Genomic DNA, 14431 nt, shown 5'->3' with positions numbered 1-14431 from the left:
GCTTTTTCTGCAGTTAGCCTAATTTCATTTGTGATGTGTTTAAGCATTCTGTAAATTAGTTCTTTATATTCTGTATCTGATAATTCCAGGATTGTATCTTCATTTGGGAAAGATTTTGATTCTTTTGTTTGGGGGGTTGGAGAGGTTGTCATGGTCTGTTTCTTTATGTGGTTTGATATGGACTGCTGTCTCCGAGCCATCACTGGGAAACTAGTTTTTCCAGGTAATCAGCTAAAAAAAAATGCAGTCAGATCCTTATCTGAATTCTCCCTCTGGCTCAGGGTATTCAGATGTTAATGGAGCCGCCTGGGGAGGGTAGGGGAGGGGTCAGAGAGCTGGGAGTGTAGCACCTCAGAATATAGAGCTGATCCCCGCATTCACACTCCGCCCGCGCCTGCCAAAATCCCGGCGGGATGGCTCCCCGGCTGGGACGCTGCTCTCCCCGCTCCAAGACCAGTCACTTCCTCTCGGGGACTTCTCCCTCCGGCCCTCAGCTCCGCTTGCGAGAACTGGGTGGGCGTCACGCCCACGAAGGGCTGGGCCCGCCCCCGGGGTCAATTCAGGGAAATATAACTGGTCCCTGTGCTCCCGCCCCGCCCATGCCCGCCAAAATCCCAGCGGGATGGCTCCCTGTTTGGGACGCTGCTCTCCCCGCTCCGAGACCAGTCACTTCCTCCCGGGGACTTCTCTCTCCGGTGTGCCGCACTGCTCGCATAAACTGGGTGGGCTTCACCCGCATGAACATCTGGGCCTCCCCCCAGGGTCGCTTTAGGGATATATAGCTGATCCCCACGCTTGCGCCACGCCCGCTTCCTGCCAAGCTCCCGGCGGGACGTCTCCCCGGCTGGGACGCTGCTCTCCCCGCTCCAAGATCAGTCACTGCCTCTCAGGTGGTTCTCCCACCGGCTGCGTCGCTATGCCGCCTGCGCCAACCAGCCAGGCTCCCTCCCGGGATGAGTTCAAGGGGTAGGGCTGGGCCCCTTGTCTGTGCCGTCTGCCCCCCTGGGCTCTGCCCCAGATTGGGCTCCGAAGGTCACCTGCCTGGTACACTTGCTTCTGGTTCTGAAAACGATCGCTGTCTGCCAGTATTTGTTCGTTATCCGTCTCTAAGTCTGTGTTTGTTTCACAGTTCGTAGATTGTTATGTATGTGATCGATTCACTTGTTTTTCCAAGTCTTTGTTGCAAGAGGGATCCGCGGTAGAGTCCACCTAGTCCGCCATCTTGGCCCCGCCTCTCGATGCAATTCTTAAATAGGTCTTCAAAAATATCAACAAAATAGTATAAAATTCTGAGATTTTAGGTTAATTTTGAATACTTTCAAATGTATCAGCATTTACTTAGTCCAAGAAACCATTTTTAGAATATAATTTTCATTATTTTTCCTCGAAAATACATTGATAGCATTGTAGAAGATTATACAGAACTATTCAATGAATTCAGAGCACTAGAGATACGTTGGAGTACATACTAGAATTTATACACTGAATTTTTTGATTGGCCTTATTCATTTACACCCTCAACAACTAAAGAGAAAAATCCCCTTAAAAATAGTGTTCAGTGGAGGTATTGAGAATGAATAGTGATTATGTTAATGGTTTTTGATGAATATTTTGGTTGTTACCAAATGAGGTAGAGAATCACATAATGTAAAAAATTTCTGAAAGCAATTATAATGGAAATATTTCCTAGCAATACTTGTTGAAGCTAAGATTGAGTAAACACCTAATGTAATTTAAGTTCAATATAATAAAATAGCCAATATTCTCTTATGCATTTTTTGTCCATTAAAAATGGTATTGAGAACTACTTACCATTTGAGAAGGAGGTTCAGGAGTAGTACCGGGACCTAGTGTAGACTGAATACCTATCCACGTATTGCCACTGCCACTGCCACTGAATTGCATATCATGAACTGAATTCTGTCAGTTCCACTAAATTGTAGAATAGGTTGGTATAGCAACAATGAATGTTAAAATGGAAATGCTTTATTTGAGACAGGGCCTAAGAAGTTCTGAGAACAAAAGTATGTTACATTAACAAATGGCCCAGAATTCTGTATTAGCAATCCTTGTTACACTGATAATTTTCCTTCAATTTATACCTATGGCTTCATGCAAGATTTCCTGCAATCAGTTGATTTATGAGGAAATACTTAGGTGTGTTCTAGGATGGGTGGGCTAGCAATGTTGGTGTGAGCAAACAATTCAGAGTATCGTACTCCAAGACATTCAGAGGTGGCCCTAAAGGACAGTGATGGAGAGAAAACTTCCTAGTTGGAAAAAATTTAAGTAGCATTCTTGGTCAACATCGTTTGGAGGAATGTGTGGTCTGATGTAAGAAATCCTAGCAGTGGTGAATGGCTTAGCTTGTTGAGAAGATAACTGGAAAGAGTAAGTTTAGCATACCAGAGACCTAGAGTCTGTGGAAGATGCAGACTGTTGGACCTATGGGTGTCAGAAAAGAGTGTGCAGATCTTTGTATCTTATAGCAATATCCACTAGAGAATATTCCCTGCAGAGGAGACTTTCATCAACCAGATGGATAAAATGACTTATCCTACTGATCCCAGCCCGACTAGACCACGCCAAAGCTTGTGAAATGGTCACATGAATGGAATAGTCATTGTGGCCAACCTGGAGGCTAGGCAAGGATCTAAAACAGTTTGCTGTCTCTTAAGCACTATTTCTGTGGGAAGCCACTACTAAATGTTCACTGTATCAGCAGCAGAGTGTTACACTGATAAATAGCAGCATTTACCACTGTGATCAGCAAGTCACTTGGTGGTGGTCAGATTATTCACATATTTTCTGTCTTATTCGTTTTAACTGGAAGTGACACCTTCAACATAGGTGGGTTTGCCTTTCTTCCTTGGAGTTTCTTTGCGAACACACTATCTAAGGGCTTTGGCTTAGTCATCCAGTGCTGCTATAACAGAAACATCACAAGTGGAGGGCTTTAACAAAGAGAAATTTATTCTCTCACAGCTTAGGAGGCAAGAAATCCAAATTCAGAGCACCACCTCAAGGGGAAAGATTTCTGTCCCTGTCGGCTCTGGGGGAAAGTCCTTGTCATCAATCTTCCCCTAGTCTAGGAACTTCTCTGCACAGTGACTTCAGGTCCAAAGGATGTGTTTTGCTCCTGGTGCTGCTTTCTTGTTGGTAAGAAGCCCCCCTGTCTCTTTGCTTGCTTCTCTCTTTTACATCTCTAAAGAGATTTACTCAAGATTCAACCTAATCTTGTAGATTGAGTCCTGCCTCATGAGCATAATTGCCTCTAATCCTGCCTCATTAATATCATAGAAGCAGAATTTATAACACATAGAGAAATTAGATCAGATGACAAAATGGTGGACAAACACACAGTATTGGAAATCATGGCCTAGCCAAGTTGAGACCCATTTTTGGGGGATGCAATTCAATCCACAATAGGCTTATAGAGTATAATAATTACCAATATGCAATCTAATCTAACAGTACCTCAAACCAAAGGTTACAATTTGTAAAGAAGGAGAAGCCAAAAGGATCACGGGATACTCTAAAATTATCAAATGCTGTATCATAGGAAACAGTTGGCCTTTTTGTTAAAGTGGGTTCTTAAAAGTTCAGCTGAAATGCCAGCATTGAGACGACACCTTGTGGATTGGGGCATTGTCCTCCAGGTCATTGTAGATGTTTTTAACTAACGGCTGTTATATGATGCTTCATCTCCTACACTAGAATATATGGGTCTTGGAACCAATCTTCAACTGTCCTCTGGCCAGTTTGGGACCCTTATATAAGTGAATCAGTAAGCAAAGGAAGGAGAAGTTATTATGCAGAAATAATTAACCCAGAATATCATACCCAGCTGGAATATCATGGACAAATCCAGGGATATATGTGATACTCATGGAACTCACTGGGCACCTCTCAGTGCCTGGATGCTTTAAGAGAACTCTGCAGCCTAGTGATATCAATAAACCAAGGGCTCATACTCTTTACGAATGAAGACCTGAGTCACCTCATCAGGTAACCAACCTGGAGCAGCTGAATTGCTAGCTGAGGATTACTAAAACCAAGAATGAGCTCTAAAGCAGGGAGAAGATGGATATCAGTAAGTATTCAGGATTTGTTGCAGCAGGAATCTATTTCCCTAGCATATAAAGCTGCTTTAGGGATTGTGACTAATAGTCACCTTGACAAGCAGAGACAGGATAGAATTAATGTAAGGCCTGAGAGGGGGCAAGCAGTGCAAGGAGGAGGTTGCAGCAGAGGTTTTTAATACTCTGTGCCACAAATCCTCTGCCCCCCCTGATTTCAGCTTCAGCGGGATTAGGCAGCATCACTATATGAGTGACAGTATCTCTCTTCAAGCTCCTCTCTTTCTTCCTAATTTTTTCTTTGGGCCTTTTTTTGCTTTTTCTTTGTCAAAGCTGTTAGAGTTTGTTCAATCCATATTTAGAACATCTTAGATAGTTAATATTATCTGGAGGCAACTCTCAACTAATAGATGACAGGTGGCATTGAAAAAATGCCCCAGTTTTTTTTTTTTTTTTCCTCCAGAGACAATTATGAGATGGATTCTACCTCATTCCTCTGAAGGTCCCCATTGGGACTGAACCCCACCTGTCCACAGCTTAATAACACATTGTTAACTGGCTTTTATTATTACTCTGCCTCAGTCTACTTAAAAATGTTTTTTTGAATTACTCTCCCCCCCCCCAAAAAAAAAAAAAAACCTGCAACAAAATCCTTGTCTCAGGATATGATTTCAGAGTGAATTGAACCTAAGAAAACCTACAATGTAGTATCCAAGTCACAGTATGTTAAATGGAATCTATAACTCAGCTAGAAAAGGAACAGACATTTTCCAGACAAGAATACAGAGATTTGGAGAACTCTGCAATTTCTTTTATTGAGGAGATGTAAGTATGTCTCTGGGTGTCTAAGAGAAACTGTCACGATAGCCATAAAAGCAAGTTTATTTTTACTCTAATTAGAAAGTTTCAAGTTGGTAAATTCTGTTTTGAGGTTAGGGATAACTTTGCTGTATTTGTTGTTGCTGTTAGGTGCCATCGAGTTGGTTCCGACTCATAGCAACACTATGCACAACAGAACAAAACACTGACCAATCCTGCACCATCCTTACAATCGTTGCTATGGTTGAGCTCCTTGTTGTAGCCACTGTGTCAATCCACCTTGTTGAGGGTCTTCTTCTTTTCCATTGACCCTGTGCTTTGTCAAGCATGTTGTCCTTCTCCGGGGACTGATCTCTTCTGACAACATATCCAAAGTATGTAAGACGCAGTCTCACCAGAACGCTCCTTAGAAGCAGGGATGGTGAGACTGCGTCTTTGCTGTATAATATGTTGTAAACTCAGCATCATGATCCTCTTCTAAATACTCTTCTGAATCTCACAGGAAAATCTGGAAACTCCATTTCCCAGATTTCCTTTCTTATGTGCTTACAGATTACAGTATTCCAAAAAGAGGCATGTCTTGATTATCTAGTGCTGCTATAACAGAAATACCACAAGTGGGTGGCTTTAATGAATAGGGATTTATTCTCTCACAGTTTAGAATGCTTTAAGTCTTAATTCAAGGTGCCAGCTTTAGGGGAGGGCTTTCTCTCTTTGTCGGTTCTAGGGGAAAGTCCTTGTCTCCTTTCAAATTCTATGGGCCCAATGTTCCTTGGAGATCTCCATGTGTCTTGGCATCAATCTTCCCCTGGATCTAGGAGATTCTTAGCACAGGGGCCCCGGGTCCAAAGGATGCACTCCACTCCTAGCGCTTCTTTCTTGGTGGCAGTGAAGTCCCCCTCCTCTCCACTCTCTTCTCTCTGCTTTTATCTCTTCTAAGATAAAAGGTATGACTCACGCAAGGGTGTGACTTGAGTAACGGTGGGATTAAATAAGAGAGTGGCTTGAGTCATTCCTTCTTGTAAGCCCGTGACTCAAGATGTACCCCACACTAATCCTACCTCATTAACATATAAGAGTTAGAATTTACAACACATAAAATGGAGGATAATTATATGAGATCACAAAATGGAAGACAGCCACACAGTACTGGAAATCATGGCCCAGTCATGCTGACACATTTTGGGGAGACAAAATTGCATCAATGATAAAGCACTTGCTCAAGGTTCAGAAGATAAATGAGCAACAGAGACCATCATCCTAGGGGGCCTGTTGCAGGGCGAGGCATAGGCAGATACTATATGTGAAAATCAATTCAATAACCTGGCAAACATCTTAAGAACCGTTCACATTAGTATTGCAGACTGAGTGTCAGCAGGAACTATCCAGACATTTTAGAGATCTCCAACATCTTTGAGGAGAAGTCTTGAGAATCACCTCCTTGGTGTTACAAATTGAGAACCGAGTTGTTGGCTTTCTGATCCTTGTTCTATCAGTTATATGCATCTCTTTCCCTCTCTTACAGCATTTTATGCTAGAAGGTATAGAAGCTCTATTTTCTTAACTAAATACTAATAAATACAGGAAACAATTAGATAAATTCCCTAAGACATAAATGGCAGCAAAATATATGGAACTGATGATAACAAAAATATGACATGATGAATTTAAAAAGAGAAAACAGGATTGACAAGAATCATTGTTTATTTTTTAATAACCAGAATTATTTCTCTGGGAGAAGTCCCTGGGTGGCACAAACAGTTAAGTGCTCAACACCTAGTTGAAAGGTTGTCAGTTTGAATCCACCTAGAAGCACCTTGGGAGACAGGCCTGGCAACCTTCTTCCGAAAGGCCACAGCCTTGAAAACCCTATGGAGCGGTTATACTCTGCATACACACGGTTGCCATGAGTAGGAAGCTACTCAACCGCAACTAACAACCATTTCTTTGGGCCTATGCTCGGTGTTCCCATTTTTCTTATGCTGTGGTTAACGATTAATGAAGAAAGGTTAATGGGATTGATTTTCTACAGTTTATAAACCTACTGTCTCATTTAACAATGCCCTACCCATTCATAGGAATTGTCTTTAGCCTCCATGGAAGCATGGTCATTTGAATCAAGAGCGTAGTAGAGTTTGTTGCTGACAATTTCTTGAGTTTGCATCATCTACACTTCTGTTGCTTTCCCTCTTCCACCTTCCCTATACAAACTCCAGAATAAACTAATCTGGAAAAGGCAAAAAAATGAAAAAACAACGACAAAAAAATGGAATAATTCTAGAGAATACTTGACCCTTTCAAAACTGAAGTATTTTCTGCTTTAAATTTTTTTGTTGAAACCACATTTTCAGTAATGGACGGCATTTTGAATGAAATGAAAAAAAAATTTTTTTGAGGTAATATGGGTTTTGATATGATTATACCCAATATGTTCCAAGGGGTCTCTGGTGCTGGGCTTGGTGGGATGGAGCCCGTTTCTTGAGTCACATAGCTGCACAGACCCCGCCAGATGGCAGCATGCACAAAATTGGAACGCCATCTGCCTACTAAAGCCTAGAGGCAGAAAATGTAGGTAGGCACCATATGTTCCACGGGATAGGGACTGGAACTTGAAAATCAGTGTCCTAAAGGAAGAGCATATTTATTGGGGTGTTGCAGTGATTAAACTTTCAACTTCTAACTGAGAGGTCATTGTTCAGAACCCACCAGCCGCTCTGTGGGAGAAAGTTGTGGCAGTCTGGTTCCATAAAGATTTACACCCTTGGCAACCCTATGGGGCAACTCTACTCCGTCATATCGTGTGGCTATGGATTTGGTTTTGGTATAGCTTAATATATTTGGCAAAACAAAGATGTGGTTGTAGTATACACCACAACAATCGAAATGGGGACCATCTGGAGCCATTTTGATTGTCATTACTGGAAGTGGAGTAACTTGCTACTGTCCTCTAAGTGATACTGGTAAACATCTTACAATGCACAGGACAGTCCCCCACAGCACATAATTATCCGGTCGAAGAGGTCAGTCGTGACTGTTGAGATGCTTTGCTTTAGAAGAGTGAAAGCAGGTGCAGATTGTGGGGGATGGTTTATTTGGTTATTTTTGTGATATTTCTACCAGGTTGCAAATTGCTTTCTTGTTGAAAGTTCCCTTATTCACAAAATATAAAGTGGCATTTTAAACCAAGCATTTTAATTAAAGATAACCAGTCTATGAAATCATATGTGCTATATCTAAACTAATAAAGAAAACTTTCTGGATAAGGTGTTATTTTTTCTTAAGGTTTTTAAGCCCATAAGCCTCAAAAAAAAAAAAAAGAAAAAGAAAACCTATGGAAAACAAACCTAACGAAATCCAAATTAGACACCTAAAGTAATGAAAAGATAGGTAGGTAGGTTTCAGAGGTTTTCTTGCCTAGAAAAAGAAAAAGTGATTTACAGATTAAGGCATTTTGGGCACTGTGATCATATGAAGAGGCTGCTCCCCGGGCTCTACCCACCCTCTCATTGCTGAGAATAATAATTCTGTGTTTGCTGAATACTCAGTCACCAGTGGCTTGACATTAATGACTGGAATGCTGGTTTATTAGCCAGCCCTAACTATCACACTGAACTAGTTCTAATTGTCATCTACCAAAATGCATTAAACCTAATAGGGGAAAGACAAATTACCAAGCCTTATTTCAACAGTTTAAGTGACTTTGCATTCCCGGCGTGCTATGGAGTTAATGCTGCATGGAGATACTGCACAGAATAATTCCTGATGATTGGTCTTTTGTTATTTTGATGTGCAGTTTCATTAACTGATATTGCACATCACTTACGATCAGGATCAGCAACAATATGCACATTGAACTTGACTTCTGAAATGGCAGGAGTGATACATACCTGATAGAAAGCAGAAATAAATTATATATTTTTTTATTTTTATATATATATATATTTTCAAGGGATGCCAGATCTTTTCTAATAAATATGTGAATAGGTCAGAGACTTAAAGACTCATTTGGGAAAACTAAGAAGGGTTTAATTATTCATATAAGGTAATGAAGAGAGAGACCTTCTCTGAGCCGATACTTACCAATTTATTGTAAGTTAGAGAAGTAGACACAATTAACACAGGGACTTTTGGGCTATTTCTCAAAGAAAGCTAGGAAAAAAGAATGAAAATTAAATTTTAGTGTTGAGTTAGTTAAAATGAAACCAATAAATCCATTAAAGAGAGTATACAGTATTTTTTTTTTCCCTGAGAAACAATTCCCTGGCTTCATTCTTCTCCAAAGACTCTAGATTTTAGTCTATAGTTATAGCTATAGTTACCTATTGCCTTGAGGAATTTTGAATGAATAAGGTAGCAAATTACTTTTCGCTAATACTTTCTGATAATATATGCTATCCAATTAAACAACTCTTTTTCCTCTAGGGAACTCCATTCTCACCAGACTCATGTCATTGTCATAACAATAATCACTGAGTTCCTTGTTTTGCACAATGTACAATATGAGACTTATGGAGCACACGTGTCAAGAAAAATTGCAATAGCAATTGTAGCATGTGAAGTAAAATAGAACATAATCCCAGGTCAATGGAGAAATAAAATCTAATTATTTTCCTATTATCATTGGGCTCTAAAAGTCTACATAGTGATGCTAATGAACAGTACCCTCTCAGAATAACTCACATGAGTCATCGTTTTTCTTGAAGTCCAAAGCTACTTAAAAATGTGCTTCTAGAGTACTGAGAACTATACCATCAGCTCTGTTGGGAAAGTATTTGAATGAGCAAATTATGCAACATCCATCAAATCAGCCATATACTGAACATATTCCATCAATATAGAGAAAAGAAAACAGATTATTTTTAATCTGGAGTTTTTTTGTATAGCAATATCCATAAAATTAAAAAATAAAAAGCTAAATTTGGAGTCTATGCTAAATAAACCTGGTCAATAAATTTGGTAAATTTGAACCTAAAAAGGCTATCATATTGGAAAGAACCATATGTTAACACTTGTAGATGTCTTTGAAATTGTGAGGAAAAACATCATGTAAGAACATATCGACTAGTGGTGTCCATGTTTGTATCAAAATTTTTTACATTTTTTCACTATCTTTGAAGACACAGACTTAATTCCTGAAAAGACCCAAAGAGAACAGCTATAAATTTATAAGGATCCAAGAAAAATGTAAACATAATGGAGTTATTTAAAATAAGGTAGAAAGACTAATAAAAATCTCGAAGTGCAGAGTTCCTGGGTAGTGTAAATGGTTAAGCATTCATCTACTGGCCGAAACGTTGGCAGTTTGAATCCACCCAGAGGCACCTCAGAAAACAGGCTTGGCAATCTGCTTTACAAAGGTCATAGCCTTGAAAACCATATGAAACAATTTTACTCTGTACACATGTGGTCACCACAAATCTAAATCAACTCAGTGGCAACTAATAGTAACAAGAACAAGCCATTTTTATTCCTTTAATTTTACTTTTCAATTTGGATATAGAATATAATATGAATACACAGTCCTTGGGTTATATTTATTTATTATTATATCATGGACTAATTCAATAAATATTTTTATTTCATACTTTGTAACATACATCAAATTGAGTGCTGAGCTACCGTCGCCAAAAAAAAGTAGCCAGTGCTTACAGGCTAGTGGAGGAAATAAACAAACATGGCAGTTCAGCTGGGTATAGTAAATACTCAAAATAGACGAAGCTGGGGGTGAAAGATCTACCTTGGAAGTGGTGTCAGAGAAACAGATATCTAAGGTAGATATTAAAGGTTCAGTAGGAGTTGGTCAGGCTAGGACAAGGTGAGAATTGTCACAGGTGAAGTGAGTGGTCAAGACAGGGGACAGATGCTGAGAGGAATCAGACATGCTGAAAATACCTAAAGATATGTTGGGGTCTCCAGAAAAGAATGGGAAGGAGTGACTTCTCAGAAAAACATTAGAGATAGGAAATGGGAAGAGTACACCCAATATTTGAGTGAAAGGTCTAAGTGTGAGAAACCACAGAGATGCATTAGTACTTGTGTGGTATTTTAAATCGCATCATATGCATGTGAAAGCTGGACAATGAATAAGGAAGACAAAAGAAGACGCCTTTGAATTGTGGTGTTGTCGAAGAATATTGAATACACCATGGACTGCCAAAAGAATGAATAAATTTGTCTTGGAAGAACTACAACCTGAATGCTCCTTAGAAGCAAGGATGGCGAGACTACGTCTTACATACTTTGGGCATGTTGTCAAGAGGGATTGGTCCCTTGAGAAGGACATCGTGCTTGGCAAAGTACAGGGTCAGAAAAAAAGGAAGACCCTCAATGAGGTGGATTGACACAGTGGCTGCAACAATGAGCACAAGCATAACAACGATTGCAAGGATGGCACAGGACCGGGCAGTGTTAGTTCTGTTGCCCATAGGGTCGCCATGAGTTGGAACTGACTTGATGGCACCTAACAACAACAACAACCACGACTAAGCAGTTATCGAAGACGTATTGACTGAGAATGTTTTTTGTAGTCTACTTAATATGGGAGTTAAAGGAATGCCTTTAGGACATATGTGACAAATATAGAGAAAAGTCTGAACAAGCCTTTGGAAAGACGAGAAGTAAAAAGGTAATGTATATCATGGTTTCTGAGTTCTGTGTGAAGCAAATTAAAAGACAGAAGAAAAAAAAATGGAATGAATGTGGAATTCTTGAAAAAATTACCTGGATTGAAGTGAGGCAAGCACAAAAGCTATGTTCCAAAATGCTTACTTTGTGGAATCAGTGAGTTTAGACCATCTCTATCTCAGCAAGTACCACTTATGCTAGTGAAAATAATAACCAGATGCCATAGAGTAGACTTCAGCCCCTGGTTATCCCATGCCTGTCAGAGTGAAACTATGTCCACGGTGTTTTCAATGGTTGAATTTCCAGAGTAGATTGCCAGGCCTTTCTTCCAAGGTACCTCTGGATGGGTTCAAATCACCAACCTTTTGGTTAGCAGCTGAGTCTGTCAATAATTTGCTCCACAGTAATCAAGTGTAATGAGGAGCCCTGGTGGTGCAGTGGTTCAGTGCTTGCCTGCTAACAGAAAATGTCAGCAATTTGAACCCACAAGCCACTCTTCAGGAGAAAGATGTAGCAGTCTCCATCCATAAAGATTACAGCCTTACAACTCTATGAGACAGTTTTACTCTGTCCTATGTGAGTCGAAATGAGCTTGACAGCAGTGTTTCTTTTTTTTTTGGTTAATCAAGTATAATTGTTCACTCTTGAATAGTCTCAATAGGAAGCAGGATGTTGTTGTTGTTGTTGTTAGGTGCTGTCGAGTCAATACCAACTCATAGAAACCCCATGTACAACAGAAGGAAACAATGCCTGGTCTTGCACCATCCTCACAATTGTTGATATGTTCATGACAGTTGTTGCAGTCATTGTGTCAATCCATGGAACTGAAGGAAGAAGTCCAAGTTGCACCGAAGGCATTGGCAAAAAAACAAGGCTCCAGGAACTGACGGAATACCAACTGAGATGTTTCAACAAACAGATGCAGCACTGGAAGTGCACACTCATCTATGCCAAGAAATCTGGAAGACAGCTACCAGGTAACTGACTGGAAGAGATCCCTATTTATGCCTATTCACAAGAAAGGTGATGCAACCAAATGCATAAATTATTGGACAATATCATTAATATCATAAGCAAGTAAAACTTTACTGAAGATCGTTCAAAAGCTGTTGCAGCAGTAAATTGACAGAGAATTGCCAGAAATTCAAGCCAGATTCAGAAGAAGACATGGAACCAGGGATGTCATTGCTGATGTCAGATGGATCCTGGCTGAAAGCAGAGAGTACCAGAAGGATGTTTACCTGCGTTTTATTGACTATGCAAAGGCAATCAATGATGTGGATCATAACAAACTATGGATAACATTGCGAAGAATGGGAATTCCAGAACACTTAATTGTGTTCATGAGGAACTTGTACATAGATCAAGAGGCAGTTGTTTGAACAATACAAGAAGATACTGTGTGTTTTAAAGTCAACAAAGGCGTGCATCAGGGTTGTATCCTTTCACCGTACTTATTCAATCTGTATGCTGAACAAAAAATCCAAGAAGATGGACTATATGAAGAAGAATGGGGCATCAGGATTAGTGGAAAACTCATTAAGAACCTTCGATATGCTGATGACACAACCTTGCCTGCTGAAAGTGAAGAGGATGTGAAGCACTTACTGATGAAGATCAATGACCACAGACTTTGGTATGGATTACATATCAACATAAAGAAAACCAAAAACCTCACAACTGGGCCACTAATCAACATCAAGATAAACGAAGAAAAGATTGAAGTTGTCAAGGATTTTGTTTTACTTGGATCTACAATCAATATCTGTGGAAGCAGCAGTCAAGAAATCAAAAGACACATTGCATTGGACAAATCTGCTGCAAAGGACTTCTTTAAAGTGTTGAAAAGCAAAGATGTCACTATTGAATATACCATGGACAGCTAAAGAATGAACAAATCTGTCTCAGAAGTACAGCCAGAACGCTTCTTAGAAACAAGGATGGTGAGACTATGTCTCACATAATTTGGTCATGTTATTAGGAGGGGTCAGTCCCTGGAGAAGGACATCATGCTTGGTAAAGTGGAGGGCCAGCAAAAAAGAGGAAGACCCTCAAAAAGATGGATTGATACAGTAGCTGCAACAATGGGTTCAAGTACACCAATAATTGTGAGGATGGCACAGGGCCGGGCAGTGTTTCTTTCTGTTGTACATAGGGTTGCTATGAGTTGGAACTGACTTGACGGCACCTAACAACTACTTTACCAAGCATGATGTCCTTCTCCAGGAACCGACTCCTCCTAATAACATGTCCAAATTATGTGAGACAAGTCTCGCCATCCTCACTTCTAAGGAGCATTCTGGCTGTACTTCTTCCAAGGCATATTTGTTCATTCTTTCGGCAGTTGGTGGTATATTCAATATTCTTTGCCAACACCACAATTCAAAGGTGTCAATTATTGTTTGGTTTTCCTTGTTCATTGCCCAGCTTTCACATGCATATGGTGTGATTGTAAACACCACGGCTTGAGTTAGGCAGCCTGTATTCCTTAAAGTGGCATTTTTGCTTTTGAACACTTTTAAGAGGTCTTCTGCAGCAGATTTGTCTAATGCAATGTGTAGTTTGATTTCTTGACTGCTGCTTCCATGGATGTTGATTGTGGATCTAAGTACGACAAAATCCTTGACAAGTTTAATCTTTTATTTATTGTGATGTTGAATATTGGCCCAGTCGTGAAGTGTTCCTTATGTTGGTTTTCTTTATGTTGAGGTGTAATCCATACCGAAGGCTGTGGTCTTTGATCTTCATCAGTAAGTGCTACTGGTAATTATTATGCTAGCTCTTGATTACTTTTTTAACAAGAATTGCCTACCACAGTCCACCAAAAGAAAACAAAACAAAAACCTGTTGCCATGGAATCAATTTCAATTCATAGCAACCCTATAAGACAGAGTAGAACTGCCCTATAG

This window comes from Loxodonta africana, chromosome 20 (assembly GCF_030014295.1).
Source record: "Loxodonta africana isolate mLoxAfr1 chromosome 20, mLoxAfr1.hap2, whole genome shotgun sequence".
NCBI classification, from domain to species: Eukaryota; Metazoa; Chordata; class Mammalia; order Proboscidea; family Elephantidae; genus Loxodonta; species Loxodonta africana.
This window is presented reverse-complemented; position numbering follows the sequence as displayed.